The sequence below is a fragment of the Camelus ferus genome, chromosome 2 (assembly GCF_009834535.1).
Source record: "Camelus ferus isolate YT-003-E chromosome 2, BCGSAC_Cfer_1.0, whole genome shotgun sequence".
Taxonomy (NCBI): Eukaryota; Metazoa; Chordata; class Mammalia; order Artiodactyla; family Camelidae; genus Camelus; species Camelus ferus.
The window spans coordinates 21076236-21101188 of NC_045697.1; the positions used below are offsets into that span (position 1 = coordinate 21076236).

General features: G+C 34.6%; 1 long non-coding RNA gene across 1 annotated transcript; it reads left to right on the forward strand.

Annotated features, from left to right (window-relative positions):
- The first annotated feature begins 8172 nt into the window (after positions 1-8172).
- Positions 8173-22422, forward strand: LOC116667124. Its single transcript, XR_004323885.1, has 3 exons — positions 8173-8182; positions 12464-12471; positions 22211-22422. It is a non-coding gene; the product is annotated as an uncharacterized LOC116667124 (long non-coding RNA).
- The last annotated feature ends 2531 nt before the right edge of the window (positions 22423-24953 follow it).

The window sequence follows — 24953 nt, forward strand, 5'->3', positions numbered from 1 at the left end:
TGTTTCCAATTTTCTGTAATGTCACTCTGATTTAAAGACATCTATCTTGGATCTCAACTACTGAAGTTGTTTCATTAATAGATCAATGCTAGAGTATTACTTGACATATTTTTTTTTCTTTTCAAACATGTAACAGGTCTTCATAAAGATAAGCAAATGGAGAGGAATTTGCATGACCTAAGTGGTAAAGGACATCCTTATTTCCTTAAGTGCAAAGATTATCTTGCTGATTTCAAAAAAGTGTTCATTCAAACCATTTAATTGAGACTTGAACAGTAACATTTCAGTTCCACATCCTGAAATGAGAGTTTATAGTAAGCATAGATACAGTATTTTCAGAAATTTCCTTTTATAGGTATAATATAAAATAAACTTGTAAGAATATTCAAAATAAGATGATACCAGGACAGTATTTAATGCAGAGAAAGCACTTCTTTTTAAGCACCGAGAGCAAAGTAAGTACTTAATAAATGCCAAGAGATGTATGTCAGATAATGTTTTGCCTATATTTTCTTCTAGGAGGTTTATTCTGTCTTGTCTTATGTTTAAGTCATTGATTCATTTTGAGTTTAAGTCATTGAATGGTGTAAGGGAGTGTTCTAGCTTCATTGTTTTACATGCTGCTGTCCAGTTTCCCAACACCATTTGCTGAAGAGACTGTCTTTATTCCATTGTATATTTTTGCCTCCTTTGTCAAAGATTAGTTGACCAAAAGTTTGTGGGTTCATTTCCGGGCTCCTTATTCTGTTCCATTGGTCTCTATGTCAGTTTTTGTACCAATACCATGCCATCTTGATGACTGTAGCTATATAGTATTGTCTGAAGTCTGGGAGAGTAATTCCTCCAGCCTCTTTCTTTCTCTTCAGTAATGCTTTGGCAATTCTAGGTCTTTGATGGTTCCATATAAATTTTATTATGATCTGTTCTAGTTCTGTGAAATACATCCTGGGTAATTGGATAGGGATTGCATTAAATCTGTAGATTGCCTTGGGCAGTGTGACCATTTTAACAACATTGATTCTTCCAATCCAAGAGCATGGGATATCTTTCCATTTTTTAAAGTCTTCTTTAATTTCCTTCATCAACGGTTAACAGTTTTCTGTGTAAAATTCTTTCACCACTTTGGTTAGATTTATTCCTAGGTATTTTATTACTTTGGGTGCTATTTTAAAGGGGATTGTTTCTTTACTTTCTTTTTCTGTTGATTCATCGTTAGTGTAAAGAAATGCAACTGATTTTTGAGTGTTAATCTTGTAACCAGCTACCTTGCTGAATTCTTCAATCAGCTCTAGCAGTTTTTGTGTGGACCTTTTAGGGTTTTCTATATATAGTAACATGTCGTCAGCATATAGTTACACTTTTACCTTTTTTCCAATTTGGATCCCTTTTATTTCTCTCTCTTGCCTGATTGCTGTGGCTGGGACTTCCAAGACTATGTTGAATAGGAGTGGTGATACTGGGCAGCCTTGCCTTGTCCCAGATTTTAGTGGGAAGCTTTTGAGTTTTTCACCATTGAGTACTATGCTGGCTGTAGGTTTGTCATATATAGCTTTTATTATGTTGAGATATGTTCCCTCTATACCCACTTTGGTGAGAGTTTTTATCATAAATGGGTGTTGAATTTTATCAAAAGCTTTTTCTGCATCTATTGAGATGATCATGTGGTTTTTGTCCTTTCTCTCATTGATGTGATGTATTACATTGATTGATTTGCATATGTTGAACCACCCTTGTGTCCCTGGGATGAACCCCACTTGATCATGATGTATAATTTTTTTTATGTGTTGTTGGATTCCATTTGCTAATATTTTGGTGAGGATTTTGGCATCTATGTTCATCAGTGATATTGGTCTGCAATTCTCTTTTATTGGTGGTGCCTTTGCCTGGTTTTGGTATCAGGGTGATGGTGGCTTCATAGAATGAGTTTGGGATTATTCCCTCTTTTTCAATCTTCTGGAGAGTTTGAGAAGGACTGGTATGAGTTCTTCTTTGTATGTTTGGTAGAATTCCCCAGTGAAGCCATCCAGTCCTGGACTTTCATTTGTAGGGAGGTTTTTTATTGCCAATTCAATTTCATTTCTAGTGATTGGTTTGTTCAAATGGTCAGTTTCTTCTTGGTTCAGTCTTGGTGGACTGTATGTTTCCAGAAACTTGTCCATCTCTTCTAGGTTATTCAGTTTGGTTCCATATAGTTTTTCATAATATTCTCGTATGATATTCTGTTTTTCTATGTTATTTGTTGTAATTTCTCCATTTTCCTTTCTTATTTTGCTTGTTCGTGCTCTCTCTTTTTTCTTCTTTGTGAGTTTGGCCATAGGTTTGTCAATTTTATTTCCTTTTTCAAAAAACCAGCTTTTGGTTTGATTGATTTTTTTCTATGGTTTTTTTTTTTTAATCTCTATTTTATTTATTTCCTCCCTGATCTTTATAATTTCCTTCCTTCTGCTGCCTTTTGGGGTTTTTGCTCTTCTTTTTCTACTTCTTTTAGCTGGTGGGTTAGGTTGCTTATTTGAAATTGTTCTTCTTTTTTGAGGAAGGCTTGTATTGCTATAAACTTCCCTTTTAGCACTGCCTTTGGTGTGCCCATAAATTTTGTGTGGTTGTGCTTTCATTTTCATTTATCTCAAGGTTTTTTTTTAATTTCAGCTTTGATTTCATCATTGACCCATTGGTTTTTTTTTAATAGCATGTTGTTTAATCTCCATGCTTTCCTTTTTTTCTCCTTTGTTTCTCTGTAGTTGATTTCTAGTTTCATGGCATTGTGGTCAGTAAAGATGCTTGAGATAATTTCTATCTTAAAATTGTTGAGGTTTCTTTTGTGCTCAAGTACATGATCAATCCTAGAAAATGTTCCATGTGCACTTGAAAAGAATGTATATCCTATTTTGGGGGAGTGTAATGCTCTGAATATATCCACCAAGTCTAATTTTTCTATAGTATTATTTAATTTCTCTGTTGCCTTTTTTATTTTCTGTCTTGAAGATCTATCTAGTGATGTTAATGCAGTGTTCTGCACAGCAAGGAAACCATAAGTAAAACAAAAAGACAACCTAGGGAATGGGAGAAAATTTTTGCAAATGAAACTGTCAAAGGCTTGATCTCCAGAATATATAAGCAGCTCATACGACTTAATAAGAAAAAAAAAATCTCAATCCAAAAGTGGGCAGAAGACCTCAACAAGCAATTCTCCAGGGAAGAAATACAAATCATCAATAGGCACATGAAAAAATGCTCAGTATCACTAATTATCAGAGAAATACAAATCAAAACCACAATGAGGTATCACCTCACACCAGTCAGAATGACCATTATTCAAAAATCCACAAATGGCAAATGCTGGAGATGCTGTGGAGAAAAGGGAACCCTCCTACACTGCTGGTGGGAACGCAGTTTGGTGCAGACACTGTGGAAAACAGTATGGAGATTCCTCAAAAGACTAGGAATAGACTTACCATATGACCCAGGAATCCCACTCCTGGGCATATAGCCAGAAGGAACCCTACTTCAGGATGATACCTGCACCCCAATGTTCATAGCAGCAGTATTTACAATAGCCAAGACATGGAAACAGCCTAAATGTCCATCAATGGGTGACTGGATAAAGAAGAGGTGGTATATTTATACAATGGAATACTATTTAGCCATAAAAAACAGACCTATAATGCCATTTGCAGAAACATGTATGTTCCTCGAGAATTGTAAGTAAAGTAAGCCAGAAAGAGAAAGAAAAATACCATATGAGATCACTCATATGTGGAATCTAAAAACAAAACAAAACAAAACAAAACAAAACATAAAGACAAATCAGAAACAGACTTACGGACATAGACTACAAACCTGTGGTTACCAAGGGGGTGGGGAGTGGGAAGGGACAGATTGGGATTTCAAAATGTAAACTAGATAAACAAGATTATACTGTATAGCACAGGGAAATATATACAAGATCTTATGGTAGTTTACAGAGAAAAAAATGTGACAATGAATATATATATATGTCCATGAATAACTGAAAAATTGTGCTCTTCACTGGAATTTGACACAACATTGTAAAATGATTATAACTCAATAAAAAAAAGTTAAAAATAAATAAATAATTAGTGCCAAGAGTATTATTATTTTATATTAATAAAATAAAAACACATGACTATAGTTCATTTTGTCAAAATTTTGCAGTCTTATTCTAAGGGTATAAAAACAGAAATAACCACAGTGATTCCTGATTTTTATATATAGTCATTTACACAAAGTGATGCACTGATATTGTGTACTGGTATTACTGTGCCCATTAGTAAAATATTAAAATACTTGCATAGACATTTATAACTATCTACTGCTGTGAGCCCCAGCTGCCCCAGCTTTGACCCCTCCCTGGAGCTTTTCTTTTTTTATGAAAAAAAGTTCCTAAACTCCATTACCAAACCCAGTCCTTTCTGATTTTTGGATGCCCATTTTATGCCAGAAGTTGTTAAATATTTTGGATTTTACTCCTGAAATTATAGTATACTACTATGATGAAGTGGAAAGTATATTAGAGCACCTGTCTTTGACCTTTATTCTAATTTTAAAGGGGGCAGAATTAGAGCCTTGGTTTCCTCATCTACGATAATGGTCATAACTGCATATATCATTCAAATTTTAAAGATAAAATAAAAATTTTGTTTAAAATTATCTAGAAAATTGATCCTAAATAAAATTGGATTCTATTAGAAAGTTTTAATTTTTTTCTTATATACTTTTTATATTTCTCGACTTATATAAAATGCTTTCCAGACTCCCAGAAGAGTCATGTTAAAACAATTCCAAATAATCTATTTATTCCCAAATATCCAGTTTCTTGTGTCCAAGCACTGACCTAGCAAAGGGATGCATGATGTAACAAAACAAAACAATAACCAAAAAAGGGTTCCCCTCTCATGAACCTTATAGATTAATGGGAAAACAGATTTAAAAAGTAAATAAATTACTAAGAAAACGTTTTCAGTGAAAAGAGCTACAATGATAAAACTGACACTTGTGCATCATACTAGTGCATTGTTTTTTTATTCTCACAGTGTATTTTTATCATAATATTAGTCATAACTCTTTTCTGTGCCTAAATTTGAATTATTTCAAGCTAATGAAATGTGATATTAGAATATGAAGTATTTAATAAATTGCTGATTCATTAACAAGGAAAAAGGAGAAAAGTAGTAAAGTTTGAATTGGTCAGGAGATAAATCCAGGAGGAGGTATAGCTTCAGGGATAGTCAAAGAATTGGCTCTTCTAACTGCAGAAAGAGAAGGAGTCTAGAAGATGGATAGCATAATGAAACACACCCAGTTGTCCAAATCCTGTTCAAGAAAGTTCTCTTCCATAGAACACAGAGACCAAATCATTTTGGGGGTGAATTTATGTCTTGGGCTAATTACAGAATAATTTTTAAAAGTTTGCTTTATATGGCAGTGAATCCCAAGAGGTGGAGCTTAAGTCTGCTGACCTCTGTCTATGCTAGTGAATGTCACCAAGATCGACTTTGCCATACTCAACTGCCCTTTGATCTGGTTGCCTGAACTGATCGCTTCTGATCATACTTTAAGTATGTCCTAACTTGGTTTTTGCCTTGATCACACCACATTATGATGGCCAGGTAGGTGGGCTTCCTCCTCTATCAGAATCTGACTATTCAGAATAAAGACAGGGCTGTCCTGAAACTAAGGGCCCAATTCAAGGAACGCTTTTGCTTCTTTCAGATTTGCAAATGATACTGGCTCACAAAAGAAAAGGAAACCTAATTTGTTCAGGTCTTCTAAAGCGTTCTGTATAAATTTCATGAGGGTCCATGGCACTTTTTAGTCACTGAATTAGAAAGTATTAAGCATCCATGGAGATTGTGGGGACCCATGAGAAGCAGATGTGCAGTTTTATTGTTTTTTTGTTTGTTTGTTTGTTACATAGAGGATGGCATTGTGATTTATGTTTTATTTTAATTCAGTATCATCATCACAGAATCTTAGAAAAAAAATCCTTCTGTTTTGTATAAGTATATGTGGATACACATAAACAAAGGTATATTTATATGTATGTGATATTAATACAATGTAAGATTTTTGTCTATATATTTGAGTGTGTGTATCTGTCTATATATACATATATACATATGTGTATATTTTTGTATATATATATGCATATATATTCTATTTTCATATATACCATTTTAGTAGATATGTATATGTATCTGTCTCCTTTAATAATTTTTATTTTTTATAGTAATCAGAAGCCTGGAAACATTCTATAAACTATGAAAAAACACCTACAAACTACAACAGGTATTTACTGAGTTTTATGTAGATGCAAACAAATATACAAGAATTACAATACATATATGTAATATCCCAAGATATTTCTCAGTTGTATTGACAAACACCATATTTTTTCACTTTGAAGATCTAAATCTAAATTTGATTTTAATGTACTGTGAGTGAAATATTGAAGAAAATCATAAATAGATTTACCAAAAAGACTTGTAAACATTGACTATTTCTGGAACAATAACAATATCTAAAAACTATCAGGAGGATGAATTTCAAAAGGAATGCTCTTGAAATGAGTAAAAGCTCAAGTTGTCAAATCCTGCTACCTCAATATAAAGTTAATGGCATCTAGTTTTTAAAAATCACCACTTATTTTGATGAAAAATACACAGTTCTTCAGAATTCACGATTTCCAAAATTCTTAAGCCAATCGAAAGAACAGTTAAGACACACTCAACTTAAAGACTGAAAGGACACCGGGGAAAATAGAACATGTTTTACAGTAGGAATTTACATTGAATAATAGTTCTTCCAATTAAAACATTCTGTCACTCTTCGGGTAAAGTTGTCAGATCATTTAGAAGTAGATTTTTCTTTTTTAAATTACAATATAAAATCTAATTAAAATTGACATTTCATAAATAATTTGCATTCATATTTAAATTAAATTACTCAGTGTTCATTGTGAAAAATATATTGCAACAAACATTATTTACATTTAATTTTCTTGAAGACATGTAATTTTAAATTAAAATTATTAGAATACAGTCAATATTATGTATTTTCTATGAATAAATATCATTATATAAAAAGTAGGAATTTTAAAACTGAATGTTGTCAGTGAATTTCCCTACACTGTGTCCAAATTAAAGTATGTGAATTTGAGGGGTGGAGTCAGGTCCAGAGCTTTCTTTTCTGCAATTCATTTTTGGCTCTGTGACACTAAAATGGGTTAGTAAATATTGATCAAGGCTTTTGTCCAAAGTTACCATTACCAAAATGTGTCCCACGGAATGCTAGTCTGTGGATATGTTCCCACTCTGTTCTCTTGTAAAAAAAAGACTCCTGTCAAATAAATTTGAAATATTACCCACACTATAATTTCATCTTGAAGATTTGCTTTGCAGCAATTTGCAAATTTGTTTTTCATTGTTTTTCTTTTTTTTTTTCTTGAGTCTCTCTGAAGACCAATGTTTCAAATTACAAACCTTGCTACACATTTCAGTAGGAAAATTAAAGGAGTGATTCCGAAAAGGTACTTTGAGGTCAGATCTAGAATGATAAAAAGGTTCAATTTAATTATGTGGGCAATAAGGTACCATTTAAAGAGAGAGGAGTGATGGAAGCGATGTTTTAAGAAGAATCCAGCATCAGTTTGCAGAGAGAACTGCTGAGAAAGACCTTCGTTCTAGGGAAAGCCCAGGAGGTTACTGTAACAATTTCTTTATTAATTTGCTCACATCTAGACTTAACATAGTATCTCCACACTGGTGAGGTTTTAAGTGGATCATTCCATTATAAGGTATTGCATTCTATTCTTTCCCAGTTCTCTTCTCCGTCATCTTCCTGCGTTTCATAACCACACTCACACACACTGCTGCACTGCTCTGCCTGCTTTAGTTGCAATTTATCCCACGCTGTGAATAAAATGCCTATATCTCAATTTCATTTCTGGCCCCAGTTTCCCAATTTCAAGATCATTTTCTCTTCGTATTGACTTTTAGAGTTGACAGAAGAATTTATTAGGATCAGTTTTATCTATTGCTTTCAGAATTCTGTAACTTCAATAAGATCATGGAAGGTTAATGCTTCTTTATTAAAATGAATAAGCCCAATTTCCTCAAACTTTTCTCTCAAATAACATCATTGATTCTGATACACCGTGTGCTCTGTTCTCTCAAGGGTAATTATGCCACTGAGGGGCTATATGCCAACCAGTATTTTACAACATGTTCCAGCCATGTCCAGAATCACGCAAAGACTGCTCTGGTTTAAACTGAATTGCTCTAGTAGAATATCTGCTATCATTTTATCCGTATATTAGGCTTTGGGTACATGGGTGTTATGGTAACCATAAAATAATTTTCTTTTGTCAAGGTTATTAGCTTAAGGCCCATTTAGCTGAAATTAACAAATTTATTTCTCTAGTCTTTCTGGATCATAACTGTCTTTTCCCTGAATAGTGTACTAATTTACATCTTATCTGACAAAAATTTTTCACATGCTCGTGGCATTCTCATTATTCAAGATAAATTGCAATTGTGCCATTTTTAAAGTCATACACTTTATATCAGTTCATGGTAGGATATTTTAATTTTAAGTAATAGTTTAAATGTAAAACATGAAATAGAATTAGACTCATTATTAATTCTATGAAAATATCTCTAATGTAAAATAGCATTAAGTATTTTATGTAAACTCCCTTAGACATTATCTGAGCTCAATTGTTTTACAAATTAAGGGAGGGAGAACTAGTAATAATATAGCACAAGGTAGAGAACCACTTACCATGCCATATGGCTCTCCTGTTTCTCCCCAAGTACACTCCACTTTCAGTAACCAAGAAAGCACTTAGATTGATGGTTAAAAGATACAATGGTGAGAAGAGGTGTTTTAAAAAGATGTTCTAAAGTTTTACTTTAATTGATTCAATCTTTATTGAGGTCCAACCACATTCTGCTAGAGCTTTAATTTAAATATACTTGGAGAAAGATCTTGATGTGGCCAGAATGATTTAGTTACAGAAATCATGTTAGACTATGAGTCTCCAGTTTGTGGGTAAAAAGTAACAGGGAGTCAATTTTTTTTCTCAGATTTGATAATATTTCTTAGCAAATATATTAGTAAAAATGTTGCTCAAGTTCAGATTTCAGAAAACTTTTAACTTTTCTTAATCAAATTCAGCTATGTCTCAAAACAAGCTTTAAGAAATCTTTAACACCTCAGGCCAATTGTAGAAATAAGTAGTTCAATTATCTTTTCAGTGGACTAAGCACCTATTTTATATGTGTGAAAACTACTGGCCTTCAAATATGCTTATGCAATTAGAGTGACATGGATAAAATAACAGATACAAAGCAATACGCTTAGCTTGCTATTTTAGTTAAACTGAATTTTTCTTACTTTATATCCCTTACTTCTAGAGTCCAAAGAGAGTAAGATAAGCAGTAAAAACATGCCTATGTGTTTATTATTTTCAGACCAAGCTATCCTTGGATTTTACTTTAATTCATCAAGTTAAACAACTTGCCCAATAGAAGGGTAAATAAATAATAAATAAACAAATGTTTGTTGCATTTTAACATCTTAGATTTCAAAACTCCGAAAGAAATTCGAGGAAGATAGAAGAAGAATAAGGAGAAATTAATGAGGAATTAGAGAACACTGGGTTAAGTAGAGACTTGAAACTGAAAATAAATGAATTATGGCTAGACACCATGAGAGTGACATAGTTGACACCAAAAGGCAGATTTTAGGGCCATTACAAACAAACCTGTCCAACTTACTTGCTGTAATTACATATTCTTTACTGGAGGTAAAATCTCTCATTCTCTAATTTAATATAAATCTGAAATTGAGATATACAGTATTTTGATAAAAATATAAACCCAATGTGAATTATTACTGTCAGTTATTTATTGAAAGATGAATTTTGAAAGATTATTTTAAATAGGACAACTGAAGAAAAGGGCCCATAAAAATATTATCCCATAAAATGTTCAGAGACAAGGTGTAGAAAGGGTGAAATTAACTTTGTTTTATCACAGTTTTTGCTACTACCAGCCCTGAAACATGATACTGTATTTAGTACCCTCTGTGTCCCTATGAGTTTTTTTTTTTCTTTTGATTTTAGAATTTGTGTTAAAATATCTATATGCCCTTCTTCCTACATATCTTCTTCCACTGTAGAACAAAAAACTTAATATAAGATCTGGGTATACCAAGATATCAAAAAACACAGTGCATTCAAATACGTACATAATTTAACTATAAATGTGTTTTCCATTTCCAGTTAAGAGTATACATTCTCTGAGATTCAGTGGGACAAGATGAGGGTTTCTATTTGGTCCATTTAGAACTTTTTCAGCTTAATATGATATACCCAGCTGTGCCATGAACCACAATTCATATTTTGCTGCTCATCACCTAAATTCCTGGAGAGTCCCCTCAAAATGAAAATGTCCTATCATCTACTCATGAGTGGCCTCTATGTCATAGGATTTCCATGAGGATTAAAAAAGACACAGTGTAGGTCCCTAATCTACACTGAGCACAGGATCAGTGACTATTACCTCTAATCTTTTATTTTCCTCCCTAGGTCTGCTTGTGTGTGTGAGAATAATTCTTCCTAATTAATATTGTGACAATCTCCACACATCATTCAGTAAATTACCTTTTATCAAATAGGTTAATTTTGCCCCAAATTTTTAACTTCCCCCAGCAGACATTTCCTCAAATCTGAGTTCGTTATAAAGTGACTCCATTAGGACAGAGCTCAACTACATTGCATATTTGAAAGTAGCTAAGAGTGGATCTTGAAAGTTGTCATCAGGAGAAAAACAAAATTTTTACAGCTATATGTGGTGATGACATTAACTGGACTTATTATGGTGATCATTTCTCAATACATACAAATATTGACTCGTTACATTGTACATTTAAAACTCATATAATGTCAACTTCATTATACTTCAATTAAAAGAAAAAATAATTCACAAAGTAATTAGACCTGGGTCTTGTCCAGGGAAATTTACCATTAATGATGAATAAATCTTAGAGTATTACATTCTAAGTTACAAAGCTATTTACTTACAACAGAAAACCTTTCACTACTGTCATATTTAATCTGAGAAACACAACAAAGAAATTTATGATGAAGTGACTGCTGCTTTCAACATTTTTTATTTATTAGATCATTAGTTACCAGTTTACTGCTAGGTTTTAAAAGATGTCCCTAAAGTGAAATAAAGGGGAGAATGCCTACCCGTGGATGAGAGACTCTGCTGTTTTGGTCTGGTGAGCAGAGATTCAAGTGTGTGAAAGCGAAAGAGAAGGGTAGGTGTTGAGGGTGGGGGAGAAGGCAGAACTCAGTAATATTTGGCATCACAAATGTCCCAATGACTACTGATGAGGAGGATGGCATGGTGTCGGGGAGGGTAAGGAGGAGTAGGCAATGGAAATAAGCTCAAGAAGTTCAAACTTGGGTTGGTGTGACATTCCCAGTCTAGTTTCCCTCGAGGACGTTGCATCTAGGTGATTTGTCACATGCTTACTTATTTGTGTTCCAGTTGCCCAGCAAGTGGTACTGGATTACATGCAAACTTGTAAATGCTGCTTTAGTTGCACGTCACAAAATTTTATATATTGGGTTTTCACTTTCAGTCTAGAATAATCTCTGACGTTCCTTGAGATTTCTTCTTTGATCCTTAGTTTAGAAAAGTGTTGTTTCATTTCCAAATATTTGGACATTTTTCAGAATTTTTCTTTTGTGTTATTAAATTCTAGCTTAATTCCATTATGGTTTGAAAATCTACTTTGAAAATTTCAACAGTTCGAATATGAGACTTGGTCTATGCCCTGAATTATGGTCTATCTTGGTGAATGCCCCATGTCACTTTTTAAAAATTGTGTAATCAATAGTTTTTTCAATATAAATTAGATCTGGTAGTGTTAATGGTGTTATTCAACTCATCTGTATCTTACTGATTATTGGTTCTATCAATTATTGAGGGAGGAGTATTGAAATCTACAGTAATGATTTTGGATTTCTGTATTTTTTCTTTCAGTTTTATCAGTATTTTATTTACATTTTTCAAAGTTGTTATATGATGTGTTTTATTTTGGATTTTTATATTGTATTTAATAATTGACCTCTTTATCATTAAGAAGCATCCCTTGTTATTTGTTATATTCGATATTTTGAGGTCTACTTATTATTAAGTATTCCAGACCACTTTTTATGACTGTTTTCATGGTATATCTTTTTACATTATTTCTTTTAGGCTTTCAATATCCTTATAATTAAAGTGTGATTTTGCAGACAGCATAGATTTGAGTATTTTGATACACTTTTACAATCTAATTTTAATTAGACTGTTAATGTTTACATTTAACATAATTAACAATACAGTTGGATTTAAAACATACTATATTGTTCTTTGTTTTTTGTTAGTCCCATCTGTTCCTTTTATTTATCTTTTTCTGCCTTCTATGGATTAATTGTTTATGATTTTTTTCCTGTATTTTTGGTTTCTAGATAAACCTCTATGTTTTAATATTTTAATGGTTGTTTTAAGGTTTACAATGAACTTCATTAAGCATACAGTATGCATTTCAATACTAGTATATACTCGTGTTGAATTCTGTTGTATTTCTTTCAAGAGTTTGTATTTTACTTCTGGTGTTCATTTAAGTTATACTTGCAAATATTCTTACACTTTTAAGGTTTGTTTTGTTTTTACGTTGTCTTAAAGGTATATCTGAAATAACCTTACTTCAAAATCATTTTTAAATGCTCTATTTTTTCTGATATCTTTTCAAAATTTCCCACTATAGGTATAATCTCTCTTCCTTTAAGTTCCCACTGCATTTCATTAAATGTTTTAAAAGATTTAAAAGTTGAAATAAATTATATTGATAATTGTATGCAGATAATAAAGCAAGGTGAAAAAGGTGAGTTGAAACGGTAAAGAAGGAATCAAATTTATTCTATATAGTTCCCAGTCTAAAATTCTATTTAATTGACTACTTTCTTGGATTTTTAAAATTGTATCATCTATTTTAGTTATTTACCTGTTCTAAATACTTCCTTTTGTCTATCTATCTGTCATCCTGACTCACACTTAGACGCACGGTCAGTGATTTTTAAGAACTTCGAGATTAGAGATCCTAATACATTTTTCATTGTCTTGCACACATATCTATATCTATACCTTTATATGTATATTTATATCTATCTGCATCTCTCACTGGAACCAGGCACTTATCAGCAGGGGCCATTCCTTCAGAGGAAAACAATGCCTGTTAGCTGACCTGAACAACTAAATTAAGAAGATGGAGAACTTTAGCAATTATGATTTAGATGATATGTTATAGTAAAAACTGAATTTCATTCCCATCTTACTATTGAATTGAAAAAATATGTAATTATTGTATATGTATGTGCTTGTACACATACACGTATACAAACTTTTATTTAAAAAAATAACTTCTAACTTTCTGTCACAGCACGTTTAATTAAGATGTTTTCTTAACATGGTAAATTATACCTGTTATATGACTATAATTCTTCAATATCCTTGACTTTGTATCTTGCATATGATTGATCTCATTTTCATAATTTATTTGCCATTCAATTTTATTTATTTAACTGATTTTTTAATCTCTTGATATTTTCAATTAAATTCCTGAAGTGAGGAATGGAAGATGAAAATTAAAGCAATCAGCAGTCTCTCAAGGTTACAAGAGCCCTTTGCAGTAAAGTGCATGTTGCTTTTTTCAGGATTGTATTCAGTGAGTCATGGAATGTTTCTCTCCTTAGGGAACCAGCTTTGTCTCTGATTTAAGTGGTTATTAGAGCATCAGGTGAGCATCACTTCATATCTATAGTTCTGTTTTCATTTTATTTCACAGATAGCATGGTTCATTCTGATACACAACTAACTGAACGCAAACCTGCACCACCCCCCGCAAGGCTTGACTTCACAGGTATTCAGTGCGTAGGGAGAATGTGCAGTTCTGTGTTTTTTAACAATAGAAAGTTTAAGAGGATAAATACCATAGTCTACATAATAACCTTCCATGGGAATTCACCTCTTTCTGAAAATTCACTCTTATTTACACTTCCAGCTGGACTAGTATCTTTTCTCATTCTCAGTGTGCCCTCTTCTCTAAAGCACACTACTCTTCAGTGCACAACATGCTTCTTGCCCTGAATTGGATAAGAACGGGAAAGACAAGGATGCGGGGAATGAGGCTGTGAACCGAAAGAGACAAAGATTAGTGCCAAGGTCTTTCTAATCTGAGCTTCCCCTTAAGGATCCATTCAAGTCACTCTTCAGAGCCTTCTATTTTCTACATTTGATTGTCAGGCATCGAGGCAGAGTGCTTGGAAAGCATTTTTGGACTGATATGCATATTGATACCAAAATGTCTCAAATTTATGTGAGCTTCCAAACCACAGAAATAGGAGGTTAGAACATAGAAGCTGTTATAGGTTGAATGAAGTAGGTTAAGACTACGGTACCCTGTGCATGGCCTCCTTTCCTTTAAACCTATTCCTTCTGTTCCCATTCCCCCCTCCAACAACCTTCTGATACTACTGAGACACAGATGGCTCATGACATCAATAGTTCTACACAAGTAGGTGAAAATCACTTTTAGCTTCTTCAGAGAGAGTCAACACTATCATCCCTAAACCAAGGCCACAGACGATTAACATAAAAAAGGGAACAAAGTCAGCATATTCAAGGGTGGGAAATATGGAAGTAAAAAAAGTACACAATTACTGGGCTTAAGGCTATCAATCTACAACACCACGTGATCGTGGCCAAATTTCTTCTTCCTTTTAAAAAGTATATTCCCATTTCTGTCTATGTAAGATATATATTCAGAAAGTTTGTGGGCTTGCTGGAGATTATAACCAATAAATAATATTTGATTTTGTAAGAAAATATCTACCTAAGATGAAAGAGTCAGTATCTGGAGAAAAAAAAAACAAAACAAAACGAGTACTGATGCCTTTCACTCTCCCAGTGAAGACGGTGACTCATATCCAGCATTATCTCAGAAATATTTCCGTTTCTCTATAGGCAGCAAAGGGACTAGTGTCTACTTTCAGAAAATAAATCTGCAATTATGTATGTGTTCTGTGTGACTCAATTATTTGGTCACAGTTAGTTGGCCAAGAATAGACTCAGCTGGGATAGCAGCACTTTTTTTCCATCAGGGTTGAGGAGTGAGAATAGAATATTTTACTTTGAGAGACTATGTCACATGAATGTAAACTGGGAGCTCTAGATGGGTCATCTTCTGAATACTGTGTGGCCTGAGAGGTCAGGGAAACATGTTTGAAGAGAGTAGGATCAATTAAACCATCAGAGAGAAATAACTTGAGTTTCTGACCACTTGTTATACCAATTTTCTGTTCCCTGAAAATCATCTGTATTCCTTCTTTCCTATGGTTAAAATGAGATATTCCTAAAAGGATTTCATAATCAACTGCTAATGCACATTTTTAAGTTAGCTTTTTTTGCATTGTTTATTTCAAGTTAGTTTCTTTTTCATATCATACCATAAAGTACCACATAAAAAAAAAGGATGCACCTTGTCCAGCTATTATTACAAGCTTGTTAATGGTACTAATGGTCAAAAAAGTGTCTGAAAAATAATCCATTGTGTTTATACGGTTATGTATTTTCCAAGAAGTTTTGCATCTGGTCCAAGAGTCTAGAGTAACGTATTAGAGGTATTTGTCAATGTTGAAATCTAAATTCCTGGGTTTATAGGTAGTTTCTGCAATTCAGCATGTGTTTGACCTTCGGAAATTAATCTCTGGATACTTGAGAGTAACGTGGGAAGATAGCCATATCTGCCCCCAGTGGTTTTTAGGAAGATTAAATAAGTAAATAGTTAATGTTTGTAAAATATTTAGAAGTGATAGCCTTATAATTTCTATCAGATTAAATCAAAGAGAAAGCCAAGTGGTAGATAAGACTGTATCAGGTCCTTCTATCTGAGAAAGAAATAAAATTACAGCTATATTAAGGATCTTATTGCTGGTGGCAGTAAAAGGGCTAGTTTTCAACACTCTTGAATCTCATATTTGCTATAAATTATTAACGGAGTTTTCAGTCTTGCAATTCTACGTTATGTTCAATAACAAAATACTTCCTTGACTTTGTTGACGTTAGATGCTTCAGGTATTCTTGGTGGCTGTAATATTCTATTCTAATGGCCAATACAGGTAATAATAATAATTAAGCCTAAAACATTGACTTGTTTCAATTGAAAGTGGTTCCATGTCGTGGTCAATTTTAAAAAGCTGAACTTTCTGGAAAAGACACTGAGTAAATCACTTTACTGGCAGTGTAACTATCCATGTGTAGAACTGAGATTAAAAGTTAGATATGTTATCTCTTGTCACTGTTGGCAGCTTCAATTCTCACCTCATCACCTTGTGGGCTGCAGCACGACATTGTTGATAAACAGTTTCCTCATTTCTGGAGGCTTTATATTGGGATGGCATGTCGGTTTCAGTCTTCTCAGAAAGTTAACACTTTGGAGTTTGGCCTCTACGTGCTCTCTGAGTGTCACTGTTGTCCACAGCTCTTTCAGGCACCCCTCTTCGACGCCTCATCTGCTGACTAACTGTTTAGTTTTCTGCTGTCACTCTTTCACATCGCCCAGTTAAACGAAACTGAGTTTTTCTCTCTTTCTTTTTTTTTTTTTTAAAGATATCTTCAATGTGAATGACCTTATTGGTGAGTAGCTTGTCTTGTCATTTTATATTACATCCTGAAAGAAGTAAGAACTGTTGAAAATTTCTACAAATATCCACTCAGATATCTGAAACATGTTCTAAAAGATGTGCAATGAAATGCAACCTTTTTTGAACATTTAGACCACTCTCATCGTTCATGCTGTGTTTCAAACTTGAAGCTATTGATTACACATAATTTACACTCCATAATTATTCTATGAATTTTGGATGGTTAAGGGACAGATTTGCAAGAAAAGAAGGAAGGAAGGCAGGAAGGAAGGAAAGCAGGAAAGAAGGAAGAAAACTTCTGCCATACAAGACAGCACAATCGGAAGTGATCAAACTATGTATCATTCTCAGCACTGTGAGTCTTCTCACTAGCCTCTTTAGTGAACACTATTTCTCTCTAGGAGTGGTCCTCATGGTAGGACCATCTAGACTCTAAGTTCACTATTTATTACTTAGATGCAAACAATTTTAATTGCTTAGGGGCACACACAGGGGAATGTTTTCATGACCAGACCACTTTATAATAGTAAATACAGTGGGGTTGTCTGAGTTTTATATAGCATTTGAGTATTTCAGTTTAAATTAAGACCTGAAATATATATTGGGGGCTGATTTATGAGCAATTTTGCAGAAGTCCAAAATTAATTTGAAATCACAGGTTGCTTTCTACTATTTCTCATTCATAATTGATACCTAACGTAGAAAACTTTTCAAAAGATGTAGGTAAAAATAAATGCACTCGTTGAGACAGTATTTATTTGCATCCTTCATTTCTGCAAGTGACGTACTGGTACCCTGACTGGAAGACATGTGGCTTCACAGAGAGGTGTTTGAAAACCACGACTTTACTATTTGGAGGCTTTCAAGTGATTCTGAATAGAACAAGCCTATGGGCAACATTTTATTTTATTATTTTTTTTATGTTCCCAGCAGAAATGTAGCCAGTGGAACAGGGCAGTGGCTTTATGCAAGATCAAATACGGTTTTGACTCCTAAAAGTTGACCAATATTTCTTTTGCATGTCTTTCTTTATAGTTAAGGCAGAGAAGTTTATATATAATTTTCAGAAATGTAAAACAATTTTAATCCCAGCATTTCACAAACGGTATTTGCCAGAGATCTTAAAAAAATTGAACATAACATAAAAGTGTACCATGACTCAGTGTTGCCTAATTCAACAGAAAATTGAAAAAATGAAATGCCAGCAGGTCTGATGAAGCTGGCTGATGTATCAGGCAATAGCTTTATAACCACCACACATGTCTTTGCAATACCATTATTCCCTTTGTACTACTAGAACCAAAATTTCCAGTTTTATCAGTGTTCCTGGGTGAAAAATAGTGGACCCACACATAAACACAGGTTGAAATATGTGTTCCATTCAAATACAGAAATAAATCGGGCAATAAACATAAGCCTTGACCTTAAACTTGTGAAGGTTGTTTGAGTAAAGAGAGCATGAGGGAAACCATATGAAGGAACAGTGGAGGCTGCTTAGTTGTAGAAGCAAAGTTGGAAGGCTATCATCCACAAAAACTGCACGCAAGTGGGGAAGCAATCACGGGTTTTGTATAAGTTAGTCAGAAATGGAAGCCCTCCTGTTTGTCTTATTCACAAAGGGACAGGCACAACATAAACATTTCCAACAGTGACCACAGAACACATCTAGACAAGGTGAAAGTCCTTTGTACCAGCCCTATGTATACATAGTATATACTAGATATACTGTGTATGTACTATATATGTACACATTCTGTGTATACTGTTTAGACAGAAATACATCTCTGTGTGATTGCATTGGAAGGGGACTTTATATAGAATCAAGAGAACTGAAAATCCCAACTCTGTCCACCATTTTCAATCTTTCTAAATCCCCAAATTCCAACAGGAAATTCTTATACACTAAAGAAATGGCCCACTCCACAGAAAATGTTTGGCACTTTACAAAGGTGACCGTCCCTACTATGATACCAAGGTGTTATTTCTAAAACACATTTAGTTTTTGATACATGGGGTCTGCAACTATCCACATCAAAGTTGCATGAAACCCATTTTTCAGTCTCTCAGAAAGCCCTGTTCCTGAGAGGCTGCCAGCGAGCTGTCAATTTCACTATCTCCCCACTGTCATGGGCAATGTTGCATTGCCCACTAAGGAAAACAATCCCCAAACGACTAAAATTAATGTTCTCTTTACACTGCTGTCACAAATGAATGGATTTTCAAATAGAAATTATACAAGGAAAATTGCTTTCTGAACAAGACCACATTCCGCAAGAAAAATGTCATGCCACTATTTATTTGTCTGACCAATGCATAAGCTTCTAGAAAACAGAGTTTATTAGAGAGAACTATGATGGGTCTTTGACTGACACTACAGCAAGAACACTGTTAGGAAAATTTTGCTTGGCCAACACAAAGCAATTACTTGTCAGAGAGACTATTGTACGTGGAATGACATTCCTCTGCTAGCCTCATTTTTATGTCTAAATTTTTAGGTATTTTAGTCTTTATTACCAACTGTAAAATATAAATAAGATTGTTAAGGATATTAATTTTGCATGTCAGAATCCAAAGGTATACACTAATAAACATTCTTCAAAAATAGTAACATCTTCCTTGGCTCCTTATGTAAAATTGTTTTCTAAATATCAATATTAAAATACATTTAATAAGATGACAGTTATTGCAATGTTCTTGCACTAGGGAGAATTTCCTATTTCACACGTCTTTTTTTTTTTTTTTTCCCCAGTGAGTAACCAGACAAACTTATTTTGGTCTTGTCTTCAAGTCTTAGATTGATAGGTTTGTACAAAGCTTATGAAGAGCAGAGGTCAAAGGCAAAGAGTGGGGCAAAAATTTTGAAAATATTACCTTTAAACTTTCAAGAGAGTCCACCTCCAACTCTTTTTACAATTAATCATTAGTCTCTTTGGCTAAGCTAGAATTCTCAGGATGAATTTTTATTTACCCTCTCATAGGTCTCATATATTTAATCCTATTTTAATGTTTATTTAAAATCCAATATTTGCCAGTCACTGAGTTACATTCTTTAAATGTTTTATTTCACTTTATCCTCACAAGAAACTGATGAGGTAATACCATAGACCAAATGTTTGTGTCTGCTCAGAATTCACATGTTAAAACTTAATCCCTAGTGTTTATTTGTATTTGGAAGTGGGGCATTTGGGATGTGAATAGGGAATGAGGCAGAACTTTCATGAATGAGATTAGAGTCCTTACAAAAGAAATCTCAGAGAGTTCTCTTGATCTTTTTGCCATGTGAGGACACAGTAAGAACATGGTTGTCCATGAGCCAGGAAACAGGCTCTCACCATATATCAGATCTGTTTGTGCCTTGATCTTGGACTCTTGGCCTCCAGAGCTCTGAGAAATAAATTTATATTAATTATAAGCCACTTCATTTATGGTATTTTATAGCTACAAAAGTACCAACTAAGACAGGTAAATTCATACTATCTCTTACCTATAAGGAAAGTGAGATTTTGAATAATCAAATAATTTGTTTAAGCTCTCACAGTTTATACACGGAAAGGCAGCCCTCATTTAGACTCCTCTAATTTACTGCCTCTGATCAGTGATCAGTTCTGATAAAATCAACGGCACGTAAGAGAACTCTATTCCTGGTTTGATATTGACAGTATTTGGTATGTTCGTTTTTAAAAAACATACCATTTGAAAGAAGTATGTCATATCAACTTTATTTTATTTTGAATCTTTTTTGTGTGTTTTGAATTTGTTTCCCATTTGAAAATTGTTTTCCGAATTCAAGTATACATAATGTTATGATTGTACTTTTCTTAAAATTTTCTAGTAGTATTATATAGGAAGTAAAAAACATTTTGTCCTGTCATATGATTTGAAAGGTTTTTTCCAATTAATTTGTTTTTTAATTTTATAGCTTTCAATCTATAGTCATTATTTATGTTTAGCAAAACTTAAATATCAAGTTTTACTTCATACTTTCTTCTTTTGCTCTTATAATTGGAAGTTATTGTTTATATATGAAGAGCAGAGATTCTATTTTATTGTTTTCTTGCATTTATGTTTGAAAACATAACTAGTGCTGTTTTTGATCTATAGAGTATATTGAGTGCATAAATATGTGTGGACATACTACGGGGGTCATTACAGTTTACTTTCAAATCCATGTTTTTCCTTTTATTTGCAAAATACATTGACTATATTCCCTTGTCAACTGGCTACTTACTTCAGTGGGGCAAATGGTGCCACTGGTAAAATGTTAGTATGTTTATTTCTCTGCTATTTTCTCTGTTTCTGTGCCTCTTTATTAAGAAAACTTGTAATTTTATTTAAATGTTAAGACTATTCCTTTCCCCACTATATATAATAAAGTTTTTGTCAAAGAATATAAAACTTGGAGGACCTCATGCTCTGGGTCAGTATTGATGCAATTTTTTACTCTTTATATTTTTGTTCTTTTGGTTATTGTAATTAATTCCAGGATATCATCTTTAACAGATGTCTTTCTGTAGGATTTTAATATTATGGTTAAGAAAGAGAAGATGAAAACTTACTCGTGGCCTTTACAGAGAGAAACTCATCTCTTCTCAATCTACATTGCTAACAATTACATTTTATCTCTACTCAAGAATACTTAAAGTGACAGGGACATGATAGGAAACATGCTAGGATGTATTTTAACCAGTTATCTGTGAGTTAAGTTCACATTTCCTGTCCTTAAACTTAATTGTTCAAATGACATTTTTCCCCATCTAAAATGTAATTATTCATTTAGCCATCTCCTAATTGTTCTTAAAAGTGAAGGCTAGGCAAGCATTGAAAAGAAAAAAAATCTAAATTATGTGCCAATTTGTAAATTGCAGTTGCAGCATGCTCTGAAGTGGATTACACCATTTTATTTTTTACTTCAACAAAACTCTAAAGAGAAACAATTCAAAAAGGCAACTTCTAAGCTCACCCTCTCCCACAAATACACCAAAACTCACATCTATGGACCCACTCAGCCAATTAGAGCATCTGCCTAACTCTGACAGAACATCACCCTCTTCGAAAGACAAATACACCAAAATCTGGTAGGAGAAAAGGAAAAAAAAAAAAAGAAGAAAAAATAGTGTGGGACCAGTCCCGCAGGGAGAGAGCGGAAAAGGAGGAATAGCGCTCGGTTGCTGGGTCTCCCCTCTCCAATGGAGAGGCCAGTGGGATGGAGGGGGAGCCTCTGAGGCTCAGATCTGCCATGAGCACCCCTTGACCAACAGAACTTAGTTAAACTGGCACAAAGGGTCCCCGTGACACCCAGCACAAGATGCAAGCCGGCAGCTGGGGGCCCAGACAGGCCACCTGAGCTGGGCAGAGGACTGGGGCGGCTGCACTGAGGCAGCCCCAGGGGACTGCAGGGTGCTGCGTGCCATGGCTGGGAGGGGATACGAGGCAGAACAACCTTGGTCTCCCATAAATTGCGAAAAAAGCAAAGCAACAAGGATGGTGTGCCCTGGGGGGAGGGGCACCATAGCCTTTGTCTCCTCAGACTCACGGCACCTTTACTAGCGCTTCTCAGGAGAAGAGAAGTGGGGCGCAGCCACAGCCGCCATCTCCTCCAGTGCACAGCACGGGTGGAGGGGGTGGGGCCGAGACCTGAATCTGCACACAGGGGCTTCACAACCTCCTAGGCAGGACGGAGACTTGTCTACAGCCTGAGGCAGATAGGATCATTCTGCCCTGGCACCTCAGAGAACTCATGCTGCCAAGACAAACAAGGACCTGAGATTTGGCACAGAGCAGGGGCGGGGCTGTTCCACAGTCTTCCCCGAGCCCGCCTACAGAGCGCCAACCTGAGGTGGAGCAGGCAGCTGCACAGAGCAGCAGAGTGACCAGTGCTGGGAGAGGGCAGGCGGCTGGCCACCCACTTTCCTGGCAGGAATGCAGCACCTGACTATAGTGCTTGGAGGGGGCACGATCCTCCTACCTGCCTCGCCCAAGCACAGCATCGGGAGGGGGAGTGTCCCACCCACACACTGGCCACAGTGCCAGAGAGATAGGAGCAATATGAAGAAGCAGAGGAACTACTCCCAATTATAAGATCAGGAGAAACCCCCTGAAACCACGATCAAGGATATAGACATTGATGGCCTACTAGATCAAGATTTCAAAAAAGGACTGATCAAAGTACTGAAGGAACGAAAAGAAATAGTGTTTAGAGATATAAAATATGTCAAATATGAAATAGGAGCTATAAAGAAGAACCAAGTAGAATTAGTAAACTCATTGGCTGAGATGAGAGCTGACCTAAAGGCTATACAAAGCAGGCTAGATAATGTAGAGGAACAAATAAGTGACTTAGAAGACAGGACAACAAAAAGCACCCAATCACAACAGCTGAGAGAAAAACAAATTAAAAACAATGAAACAAGATAAGGGACCTATGGGATAATATAAAGCATGCCAATCTATGCATAATGGGTTCCAGAAGGGGAAGAAAGAACAAAGGGGATTGAAACACTATTGGAAGAAATCATGACTGAAAACTTCCCAAACCTAAAAGAATCAGATATCCAAGTACAGGAGGTTCAGAGAGTCCCAAACAGGAAGAACCCAAACAGACCCACACCAAGACATACCATAATCAAGATGGCCAGAGTCAAAGATAAAGGAATGATACTAAAGGCAGCAAGAGAAAAACAAAGAATGAGTTGCAAGGGAACCCCCAAAAGGCTTTCAGCTGATTTCTCTACACAAACACTACAGGCCAGAAGGGAGTGGCAAGATATATTCAAAGTCCTGAATGAAAAAAAGATGCAGCCTAGGATACTCTATCCAGCAAGGCTATCCTTTAGAATAGAAGGAGAGATAAAGAACTTCACAGACAAGCAAAAACTAAAAGAGTCTAGCAACACTAAACCCATGCTAAAAGAAACGTTGACAGATCTACTCTAAATAGAAAAGAAGCAAGATGCTACAAAAATGAGAAACTCATAACTGGAAAGGTGAAAACCACCATCCATGAATTACAAATAGAATAAACACAAAATTGTAAAAGAAGACATCTAAATCATTAAGAATGGGGGAGGGAAGCAAGGAAAGCCACTGTAGAAAACAGTATGGAGATTTCTCAAATGCCTAGGTATAGACTTACCATATGACCCAGGAATCCCGCTCCTGGGCATATATCCAGAAGGAACCCTACTTCAGGATGACACCTGCGCATCAGTGTTCCTAGCAGCACTATTTACAATAGCCAAGACATGGAAACAGCCTAAATGTCCATCAACAGATGACTGGATAAAGAAGAGGTGGTATATTTATACAATGGAATACTATTCGGCCACAAAAACCAACAACATAATGCCATTTGCAGCAACATGGATGTCTTAGAGAATGTTCTAAGTGAAGTAAGCCAGAAAGACAAAGAAAAATACCGTATGAGATCACTCATATGAGGAATATAAAAAAAATTAAAAAATAAATAAATAAATAAATAAATAAATAAATACAAAACAGAAACAGACTCATAGACATAGAATACAAACTCGTGTTTGCCTAGGGGGCGGGGGAGGGGAAGGGACAGACTGGGATTTTAAAATGTAAAGTAGAAAAACAAGACAATATTGTATAGCACAGGGAAATATATACAAGATCTTATGGTAGCTCATAGCAAAATAAAAATGTGACAATGAATATATGTATGTTCATGTATAACTGAAAAATTGTGCTTTACACTGGAATTTGACACAACATTGTAAAATGACTATTGCTCAATAAAAAATCTTAAAAAAAAATAAAAATTAAAAAATTAAAAAAAGACAGTTTCTACACAAAAAGCTGAAAGGCTCAGGTCAAGCAGGACTGACAAGAGGTAACTAACAGTAACTCAAATTGCATTATTTAGTATACCTTATTCTTATTTCCCCCACTATGTGTTTGAAAGAAAACCCATACACCTTAAATTTTGACTTAATCTTATGTGTATAGCACATGTTAGCCATAAAAATGTAAATATTGTATCTAGAGGTTGATTGTTTCTAACAAATCTTTGGATTCTTCAGCAAAAAATTTATACACACTACTAACTAGTTTGACTATTTATTGTCTTTTAGAGTGGCCAGCCCATTTAATATAGCAGTAATAGTGTTTTATTACTGCTCTCAGGAGTTCAGAATATAGTAGGGAAGGCAGT